An 11238-nucleotide genomic window follows, 5' to 3' on the forward strand; every position below is an offset into this window, starting at 1 on the left:
TCGTATCATCTCTGCACTCCTTTTTTTTTTTTTAAATCTCTCCCAATTGATACAAATCAATTAAGTCGGGGTGTTTGGAAAGTTTGGTTTTTGGTTTTTTTTCACTAAAAGACAAATTAGTTACAAAATCAAATAAAATAAATCCAAATAAAATATCACATCAAACTCCATAATCATTTCACTTTTTATCTCACAAATATCACATCTAACCACAAAAAACCCAACTACCTTCCCAAACACAATTTTTTTTTTCTCCAATAATATCCTACAACTAAAAAAATTTACAAAAAAACTCATTTCCCAAACACCCACATAGTAAGAGATAGTTCAAACTTGGTTTATGTTTGAGGAATCTATTTCGAAGGATTTTATATATTAAAAATTAATGAATTGTTCTTTTATTATTAGAAAATTATGTTGCAGGACTTTTGGCTAAATATCTCTTAAAAAAACATTTCCCAAAACGTTAGGTAAAAAAGGGTGAATTAAACTCATAGTTTTTATACTTTGGGACTTGTGTCACTTTAATTTCAGACTTTTCAATAGTGATACTGTAGATACCCCATTTTTGACCGACCTTAAGACTCAGACGTCATCGTTTGTGCACGCGATGATTGCGTATGTTTGTGCTTGTTTCGAGTGTCCGAAGGTCTCGGCTGAGTGTCTTGTCTTTGAGCCTCTTAACACTTTGTGTTTTGGCCTTGGTTTTTGGGCCAAATCTTGTTGCCTCTTTGCTTGAGGGAGAGGAAGGGCTGCCGGCCACTTTTGGCATCTGCCGGCCACCTTAACTGGCTGGCCGGTAGCCACTTTTTCTTCTTTTTAGATATTTTTAGATCTTTTGAGCCAGTTGTGGCTCACTGAACTCATCCTCCATACACGTGTATAGAGAGATGGAGCAAGCCTTTTGGTTTGTTTGCTCTATATAAAGGGAGCTTCCTCCCCCTTAAGAAGGATTCAGATTTTTCAGAGCTAAAAAATCTTCCTCTCTCTCTAGAATTCTCACACTCTCTCTCTATATTGTGCTATTGTGCTTAGAAGTATTGTTTCTTTATACTTTTGCATACAAACACCTAGTCAAACACCTTCACTTTGGAGCTGAGGTCCCTTGGAGCTTGTTTCGAGGTCTTAGCATTGGTTTTGGTCCAAGATTGTGGCTGAAGTTGTTGTCTTGCCATTGTTCTTCAATGGTAAGCATATACTCCTTTTAAAGCTTTGTTTTGATTAAGTGTTATCCCACCTTTGCATGCTACTTTGAGGCTGATTTTAGCCTTTCAGTAACTCTGATTTTAAGGCTTTATAATGTTGGTTTGAACCTTCTGGGGTTAGAGGGGTGGTCTCCCTCTTTTGCTCTTTGGCTTGTTAAGCCTCTTGAGCCAACTCTCTAAGCTTTTGATTCTTCCCTTGCTTGGCCTTTTTACCACTGAAACTCAGAGGAATTTCAGTGGTAAAAAGTTTCCCTTGTGGTCCAAAATAGGAGGGGGTGGTCCCTCTCTCCTTTTGTCTTGCTTGTATGCCTTGTTGGCCTCATACTTAAGCATGCTTTTCTACTCTTTTATGACCTAGCTCAAGCATGTTTTTGTGACTTGTTGGACCTGCCATAGCTCTGTTTTTGGTTGGTTTGGTCATTGGTCGCTTGCTTCTTACACTTGTAGTGTAATTCTTGCTAACTAGCCTTGTATGCTTAATGCTTTAGCTCATCTTTCTAGCATGCTTTAGTCTAACTCCAGCATGTTTTTTGTGTTATTTTGACATGCTTTAACTCTGATTTTGGTTGGTGGGGTTACCTCTTGCTTGGTTTTTGTACTTGTAGTACAATCCTATTTGTAGGCCTAACATGCATCATGCTTTATGCGTCTAATCCTAGCTTGTGTTAGCTCTATCTCCGCATGTTTTAGCTATTATTTTAGCATGCCTTAGCTCTGTTTTGAGTGGTCTTGGCCATGTGAGGCTTGCCTTGTATGGTTGTAGTGTAAGGGCCTTGACTAGCTTTGAGTTTCAAAGCCTCTTGCATGCTTTATTTATGGTGATTGCATGCCTTAGCCTCATTTCTCACATGATTTCAGTGTATATAGCATAGTCACACTCTCACATATTCCACCCTTTAATAGCTCTTGTGAGTTGTGCCTTATGTCTTGTTTGTGAGCCAATACGTATGCATGCTTGTCTAGGCTTTTGGACTTCCATTTCAGCATGTTTTAGTCTTTATTTTGGCCTAATTAAGCTCTGTCCAAAGCTGGATTGGTTGTTTGTACTATGTATTGCATGCCTCTTGTGTAGCGCCCTTTATTAGCCTTGTGCTTTGGGCCTTTTACCATGCCTTATTTATGATGTTTATGTGATATGACATCATTAAACACATAATTTCAGAGCATATAGCCTTGTCATACTCTCATGTTTATCACTTTTTAATTGTATTTAAGAGTTGTGCCCTTATGCCTTGTTGATGAGTCAATGCATGAACATCATTTGCTTGCCTTTCATGCTATCATTTCAGAGCATTTTGGCCACTGTCTTGGCATGTATGAGGTCTGTTTAGGGCTGGTTTAGTCCATTGAGCATTGTATTGTATAGCCCTAGTGTTATGTACTTCACTAGCTTTAATACTTAAGGATCCTGACATGCTATACCTGTGTTGTTTGCATGATATGTCATCATTTGGCATATGATTTCAGTGCTTGTACCTCTATCATGCTCTCATATATGTCATTCTTTCGATGTGTTTGAAAATTAAGCTTTGTGCCTTGCTTGCGGGCAAACGAATGAGCATGTGTTCCTTGCTTTTTGTGCCTAAGTTTTGGTGTGTATTGGCCACTGTTTTGGAGCATCATGGGTCTGCCCATATGTGGTTTGACCATTTGAGATTGATAGTGCATGCCTCATGTGTAATACACTTCACTAGCTTTGATGCCTTAGCTACTAAACATTCAATGCATGATTTGCTTACATGATAGAGTCTTGTGCATGCCACTTTAGCATTGAAAGATAAGCATCTTGTTTGCATTACATTGTGTTTGGATCGGACGTTAATCCAAACACAAGGAATGTGACACGTTTCATACTCAAAGTGATGAAACGTGTTGCGTTTCTTGGTCGCCAACCCTCTTGATCATGCATGATAGAGGTGGAGGCTCTTATGTGTTGTTTGTGCATTCACTAACATTGTGCGAGTTTGACTCTTTGGCCATCGTGCATTGAGATGCGTGATTGGTGGCTTGAGAGTCGAGTACTATACTCCTTTGAGCTTGAGAAATGATAAGGAGAGTAGTTGCACACACATTTCCTTGTAAATGCAGTGTTATGCCTTTGTTGATCTCTGTTGCAGCAAAGTTGAGATTCTGGAAAAGGAAGTGGCCGGCCGGCCACTTGCACCAGCCTGCCGACCAGTTGAAGTGGCTGGCCGGCCACTTGCAGCAAATTTTTCCAAAATGCTCCTGTTTTGGGGCAGATGCAACCTGAAAGTGTGTTTGATGCTCTGAGGTTACCGCGAGTGCAAACAGAGACAACTCATGGCAAGGCAATGCATTTCCAAGCGAACGCCAACTGAGCATGCATCTTCAACCTCTTGGAACAAAGCCGAGGCGGTGTACTTTGTAATTAGCTTTACTTGTTAGTTAGCTTAAATTAGTAGTTTAATTAATTGGTTTGTTAATTAATTAAGTGTTGTAATAATTAGTAAGTAGTTTACTAGTTATTCGTTTTGTTGTGTAATAATTAGTCTAATTAGCTTAAATTAGATTAGTTAGCTTAGCTTAGCTTAGATTAGCTTAGTTAATTCATTCGGACCCTCCGTTGAGAGGGCGTATTGTTGTAATAAGGGTGCGTGTGTGTGTGCATGTCTTCCAACCCCACGTCTTTCTCCCTTTTATTTAACTGCTTTCGATGGTTAGATTAGGACATATTTCAATTAGCATACCTTATGCTTGCATGCGTGCATCATTCATTCGTCTTGCATGCACCGAGCTTGGCGCATCATACAAACTACATTGTCAATTCAATACCTAGTTGAATACATGTATCAAATTGTTGCATTCATATGCCATCTTAGGTAGCCGAGCCTATTTAGTTGCATTTTTGCATGCGTTGCATTAGGCATCTTGACATAGTTAGGATCATGCATTGATTTCTAACTAGTTCTCTGTTTTGGCTCGGAGTACACTGTAAGCTTTACGCTTTAGCATCCTTGCATGATTGTGAGTGTTTCCATGACAGTATGCTTGCCATGAGGCTATTTGCTTATTTGATTAACTGCATGAATGCCTGTGGGTAGAGGCTTGATTGCCTGAAATGGAACAACTCGATGATTGTGAGTTTTAAGCCCACTTTGGAAGTGGTACATCATGTTTTCAAGCCCACTTGAGGGTGGCAAATCCGCGCTTTAGCCTACTTGCGAGTAGCACTTTCAAACCATTTTTGAAAACAAATATGAGTTGTTTTGTTCCAATTCGCACGATTGAGTCTATACTTGTATGCTGTGCGCATCACATAGTAAGTTAGCTAATAATCGGAATAAGAACACATGGTTTATAAAACAATATATTATGTTTAGTAGAGGCCGATCCTTTGATCGGGCGAGCGGGGGTGCTCATTTCAGGACCTTCCCCTCTCGTACCCAAGTTCCCGAGCCGAGACAACTTTGGTGATGACGAACACGTGGCCTTTGGCACGAGTCAGGGTTTCCTAAATTTCTCAAAAATAAAATATTTAGGTGGCGACTCTGTAATTTGGCAAAGCAATCCATGTTTGGCGTTTTTTAATTCAAAATTGATTTTTCAAAACCAATTGTCAGATTTAGACTCTTTTGTGATTTATCAGTCTTACATTGCGCATTGTGAGATTAGATTTAGAACCGTGACAGGAGCCCGAACTGTAGTAGCTAGAACCCAATCTGTGCCCTCTTCGAAAGGGGGGCGCGCAGAGGAAGTTCGGGCGGTCTACAGATACATTTGACCATGAATTTTGAATCTTATTTCAAACAAGAACCATAAAAGATATTTCATTTTCAAATGGTTCATTTCAAGGGCAAAGTTATCATACAATTTATTTTATATTAGTTAACTTATATGTTGTTTGAAATGTAACGTCATTTCTTTTCATGAATAATGTTAAAACTTTATGGGGAATTTTTTTTAAGATCCCTGGTATTAAGATTTTATAGGATAAAATACGTGCAATATTTTCATAGTAGTTGAGGTCCCTCAACATTTTTCCAGAGAAATTTCGATCCGGAGAAATTTCGAAATCAAAGAAATTTCGAAACCAGAGAAATTTCAAACTAAAGAATTTTTGCTGAGTGTGTTTGTGTGTTCATATTTGAAATTCTCTGGACACATCATAAACCCCTTAGAATTTTTATGAGTGTGTTTGTGTGTTCATGTTTAGAATTTCTCTAGGCATTTTCACTGTAATTTCTTTAGACACGTCACAATTCCACAGTGTTTGAGAAAATTCACACAGTGACCATAGCCATAGAAAACTTATACAATGACCACAGTTAGAGAAAATTCACAAAATTACAAATAGTGACCACAATCAAAGAAAATTCACATAGTGATCACAGCCAGAGAAAATTCACACAGTTCTCACATCTAGAGAAAATTCATACAACCAAAGAAAATTCTCTGAGTGTATTTGTGTATTCATGTTTGGAATTTCTCTGGATACATCAGAATCCACTTAGAATTTCTCTGAATGTGTTTGTGTGTTCATGTTTAGAATTTCTCTGGGCATTTTCACTAAAATTTCTCTAGACACATCACAATCCCACAATATTTGAGAAAATTCACACAGTGATCATAGCCAGCGAAAATTCATACAGTGACTACAACCAGAAAAAATTCGCACGTCACAACCAAAGAAAATTCATACAGCTAGAGAAAACTCACATAATTCCCACATCCAAAGAAAATTCATACAACCAGAGAAAATTCATACATCCAAGAAAATTCATACAACCAGAGAAAATTCACACAGTTCCCACATCCAGAGAAAATTCACACAGTCCAAAGAAAATTCATACAGCCAGAGAAAATTCATACAACTACATAAAATTCACACAGTCCAGAGAAAATTCATATAGCCAGAGAAAATTCATACAACCAGAAAAAATTCACACAATTCCCACATCTAAAGAAAATTCAATCTGATCCCTGAGCTGCGATGTCGATAGAATCAGCGCTGTCCACCCGGGCCACATCTCTATATCCCACATCGATGGAGTCGGCGATTCCTCCAACAAACTCACTAGAGAAGTCGTTGCCTTTGGCCTCTTGGAACCACCACTTCACGTATTCCAACACCATTGTTGACAGCAGCATTGTGTGGTGGTTCTCCCCATCACCATTGCTGCTTCTGCTGTCATTTTTTTTCTTATTCTTTTTCTTCTTTCAACCTCAATTCGTTGCCAATTCTGGTGAGTTTAGTGCTTTTGAGACCCAACTACTAATGTAGATTTAGCTATTGCTGCTCTGGTTTGTATATATATATATATATACATATGTTCTTGGTGGGTTCGGAAGATAATTCGATGAATATTTGATTTCATGATCCAAGTTTGAGGATTTATATAGGGTTTTCAGTAGAGGGAAATGAATTTTCCGATCAAGTTCAAGGAGAGCGAGAGATTTGGTGTGAGAAGAGAGAGGAGAGAAAATGAGAGAGTGTGTTATATATGAGTGTGGGTGAGGGACCTTAAGCTACAAAAAAAATTATTGTGGACCTCTTCTATTACTAAAAGTTGGAGAGAGATGTTAGACCAATTTTTTCAAAATTAAATTGGTGAAAAAAAATTTTTGAAAACATATCATTTTTATATAAGTTTATCTTTTGGAAGGGTAGAAATAAAATTTTAAAATATTTTTCTTACATTTATTTTCATTAAATTAATTTCTATTTTTTCAAAGTCAAATATATCAATAACTTTTATTTCATTATTAAACCAATCCATTATATTAAAAAATCCAGAACTAAAAATTTTCATATATTAAACATATTGATTACATATTAAAATCTTAATAACCATCCATTACATGATAACCATCCAAAAATCTATGTTAATAACAAATACAATCATCTATTACCTCATAACCATTCAAAAACATCAATAAAAACAATCATCTATTACATGATTATCATCCAAACACATATTAAAAATTAATTTGATAAAAAAAATAAAAATGTAAAAGATTTATCATTTTTATATAATTTTACCTTTGGTGGGTAGAACTGATTTTTAAAATTTTAAAAATAATTTTTGACATTTATTTTTGTCAAACTAGTTTACATTTTCTCAAATTGACGATTTTGCCATTGAAATAGAGCAAATGACATCTTCAATTGTTTTTTGAAACGAGATTCAAAATTCAGAGTCAAATATATCACAATTGAAAGATTAAAAATTAAAGTGACACAAGTCTCAAACTACATTCCCTGTACGTGTAATTAAAAAAAAAAAACAATAAAAAAGCCTTTCTCAGGTGTCGTGTTTTGCCCCTATATTATTTGGTACAGTTCTTTTACGTACTACAGTTCAAAACCAATATGGATTATAAAGAGAACTTGATGGCCGTACTACAGTTCAAAACCAATATGGATTATAAAGAGAACTTGATGGCTTGGATTAGAAAGGGTTTATTTGGTATCTTTTGCATTTTAAATAGTTTTATTTTTTTAAAAATAAAAAATAAGAAGGTCAAAAACTTGTCTTTTTCATATTGTTTTTATTTTTGAGCGAAAATATTTTTTAAAAGTTCAAAAAATAATTTAAAAGTTTTAAAATGAGAGGTTTTTAGAAACCTTTTTTTTCGAAAAGCAAATAAGATTTGTGTATTCGTTTCCATTTTTCTTGTTTTCAAGCATACAAAACAATTTTCAAAGATAACACCAAACATTCATTCGAATTGAGATAAGGGTTATTTACATCACGATCCCGTCAACTATTTGCGAATATCACTTTACTTGTCTATGAATCCTTACATTTTGTCCCTCTCAATTATAAAAATATATCACTTTCACCCCTGTAGAGCTCCTCTAAGCCACCTCCAAAAATGGTGTATTTATACTATTTACATAGTTGAACTGGTCAATATATAAGGGTTTATAGATGAGGTGGTTAAAAAAATATTTGCTAATAATTGAGGAGGTCTTAGCATAGTTAACCCTTTCTTTAATAATGGATTACAATATATACTATTTAACTTCTAGTCCCATTTTATTTTGATCCCTTGTTTATAATTAAGTGGCACAAAAGGGAAATTGTTAAGGTGCCGTTTGGTAACACTTACGTTTTCAGTTTTCTATTTATATTTATAAAAATTTTAAAAACTCAAATAAAAACTTGTTTGGTAAATTTTTGATTTATAAATGAGTGGTCTCAGTTTATAAATTTGGCATAAAAATGTAAACTCAAAAAATGTGTTTCCATTTTGAGTTTTTAGTTTTTTTTTTACCACCCAACACTAGCCACCACCCGCCACCATTTTCCATCACCTTCTTCCGCCACCACTACCCACCCCCCACCACCACCTGCCACCACCACTCACCATCGACCTGCCACCACCCGCCACCACCACCCACCTACCACACACCAGCCACCACCCACCTGCCACCCACTCGCCACCACCACTACCACCACCATCCACCATTCACCTGCCACCACCCACCACCTACCACCCGCCACTACCATCCACCGCCCGCCACCGCCACCACCACCACCCGCCACCTAACCGCCACCACCACTCACCACCCACCTGCCACCACCATCCACCACCCGTCACCCACCACCACCAGCCACCTGCCACCCACCCGCCACCACCACCCACCACCCACCACCACCACCACCCACCACCCGCCACCGTCACCCACACACCCACTACCACCACCATCACCACCACCCACCACTACCCACTATCCGCCACCCACCTGCCATCACCACCCACCACCCGCCGCCACCACCACCCACCACCTGCCATCGTCACCCACCCACCATCACTACCCGCCACTTACCCGCCACCACCCACCACCACTCGTCATCCGCCACCCACCACTACTCGCTATCCGCCATCCGCCACCCACCTGCCACTGCCACCCACCACCTGCCACCACCACCCACTCGCTACCACCCACCACCCGCCACCGTCACCCACCCACTCACCCACCACCACCACCTGGCACCTGCCACCCACCTGCCACCACCACTCACTACCACCCACCACTCACTACCACCCACCACCCGCTACCGTCACCCACCCACCCACCACCATCACCCATCCGCCACCACCCGCTACCCACCACCCACCATCACCATTTTTTACCACCGTCTTCTGCCGCCACTTGCCACCACTTGCCATTTTTCACTCTTTTTTATATTTTAATTTTTTTTTAAACATTTTGTCAATCACCAAACGCGTTTGTAGTTTATGTTTTTCTAAAAATAAACAAAAAACCAGTTTATAAAATTTTTGTAAATATAAAATAAAAACGTAAATGTTACCAAACAGACCCTAATTAATCAATGGCACGATAGAATTTTTTTTTTAGGAGATTTAGGCAGAACTCCCTAATTATGAGTTTTTGCTAATTTAAGGATACTAAAAGATTTTTTTTGACACACAGGCCAGTTCCACCTAGAGCCATAGATAACAGACTCCACTTTAGCAAACTTCTGGATCCCAACTCTTTCCCCAAATCTAGTAAGGAAAGGCCCAAGAGATAGCCAGTTATCAAACCACATGCAAGTTGCCTTCCCATTACCAACATTATATTTAATCAGGGGAGCAATGATACTCCTCAAATCAAGAAGCTTTCTCCAGACCCAGGAAGGGTCACTGGGAACTTTGAGGCACCAAAAACTTCTACCCTTTGACAAGTAAGACTTAACCTATTGACACCATATGGATTGTTCACCCCCGGATAGCAAAAATCAAACATGCTTGGCAATAACAGCTTTGTTCCATGCCTCAATAGATTTAAACCCTTGACCACTCTCATTCCGAGGAACACAAAGATGCACCCAAGCAACTTTTGCTCCAGTCCTTTTCAAATTAGGACCATTCCAAAAGAAATTCCTCAAACAAGATTCAATCTCCCTTACCACTTTCTTAGGGACAATGAATAACAAAGCCCAATGGACCTGCATTGAGAACAAGATAGATTTAATCAATTGGGCTCTACTAGCATAAGACAACACTTGATTGGTCCACAATTGAATCCTCTTGGTAATCCTAGTCACCAATTAATCACAATCTATTTTACGCAGCTTAGTTGAGATAAGAGGAACCCCCAAATACCTCACAAGAAGTTTCCCCTCTTTAAAATCCATAATGGAGAGTAACTCACCCCGTAGATAACAATCCATTCCAGCAAAAAACATATGACTCTTAGGAGGGCTGAGGGACAGACCTCACATTATCACAGGCTTTCATGATCCAACCAATAATGCAAGCCCTAATCTAACCAATCATCCTACTAGGGAAGCCCGTACTAGCAAGAGTATAAAAAATGAAATCCTATCTCACATTATCACAGGCTTTCATGATATCAACCTTCATTGCACACCTAGGTGGTATGGCTACCATCTTCTGATGGGCAGTTCTCCATTAAGTTTGCTTGGGACGAGTGGAGGACCTGTGGTTCTAGAGTTGCTTGGGCTAAGATCCTGTGGTTCAAGTTTCATATTCCTAGAATAAATACTGTGGTTTGGGTTGCTATCCATAATAGACTGACCACCCTTGATAGGCTTGTTGTCGTTGGTACTAGGAACTCTGCTACTTGCTGTCTCTGTGGTGTTGGGCCTGAGGATCATAATCATTTTTTCTGTAAATGTTCATTCTCTTACAGAGTCTGAAATGTTATACAGGCTATGTGCAATTTGATTGTTCTTTATCTTGATTGGACAAATTAGGTGGATTGGTTAACCAGGAATATCAAGGGCAAATCTTTGGCTGCCACTATTTCTAAACTTGTGTTTACTTGTTTTGTTTATTGTATTTGGACTGAGAGAAATTGCAGGATTTTCAAAGGCTCAACATCCACTGAAGTGGCTGTGCAAGCTAAAATTAGAAGCCTTGTGAGAAACAGGATCTTGTCCATCTCAAGTTTCAAAGAGGAGGTGACAAATGCTTGGTTTTTGGTGAAGTCTCTCACAAACTCTGTCTTGAAATTAGGTTAAGGTTAGCTGGGGGTGGTTTGGTTTTATCTGTGTGGTTACTAACTGGGTGTTAACTGTAGTTCACTTTGGTTGGT

Source organism: Camellia sinensis, chromosome 7 (genome assembly GCF_055761805.1).
Source record: "Camellia sinensis isolate YWXY chromosome 7, ASM5576180v1, whole genome shotgun sequence".
In the NCBI taxonomy this organism is placed as follows: Eukaryota; Viridiplantae; Streptophyta; class Magnoliopsida; order Ericales; family Theaceae; genus Camellia; species Camellia sinensis.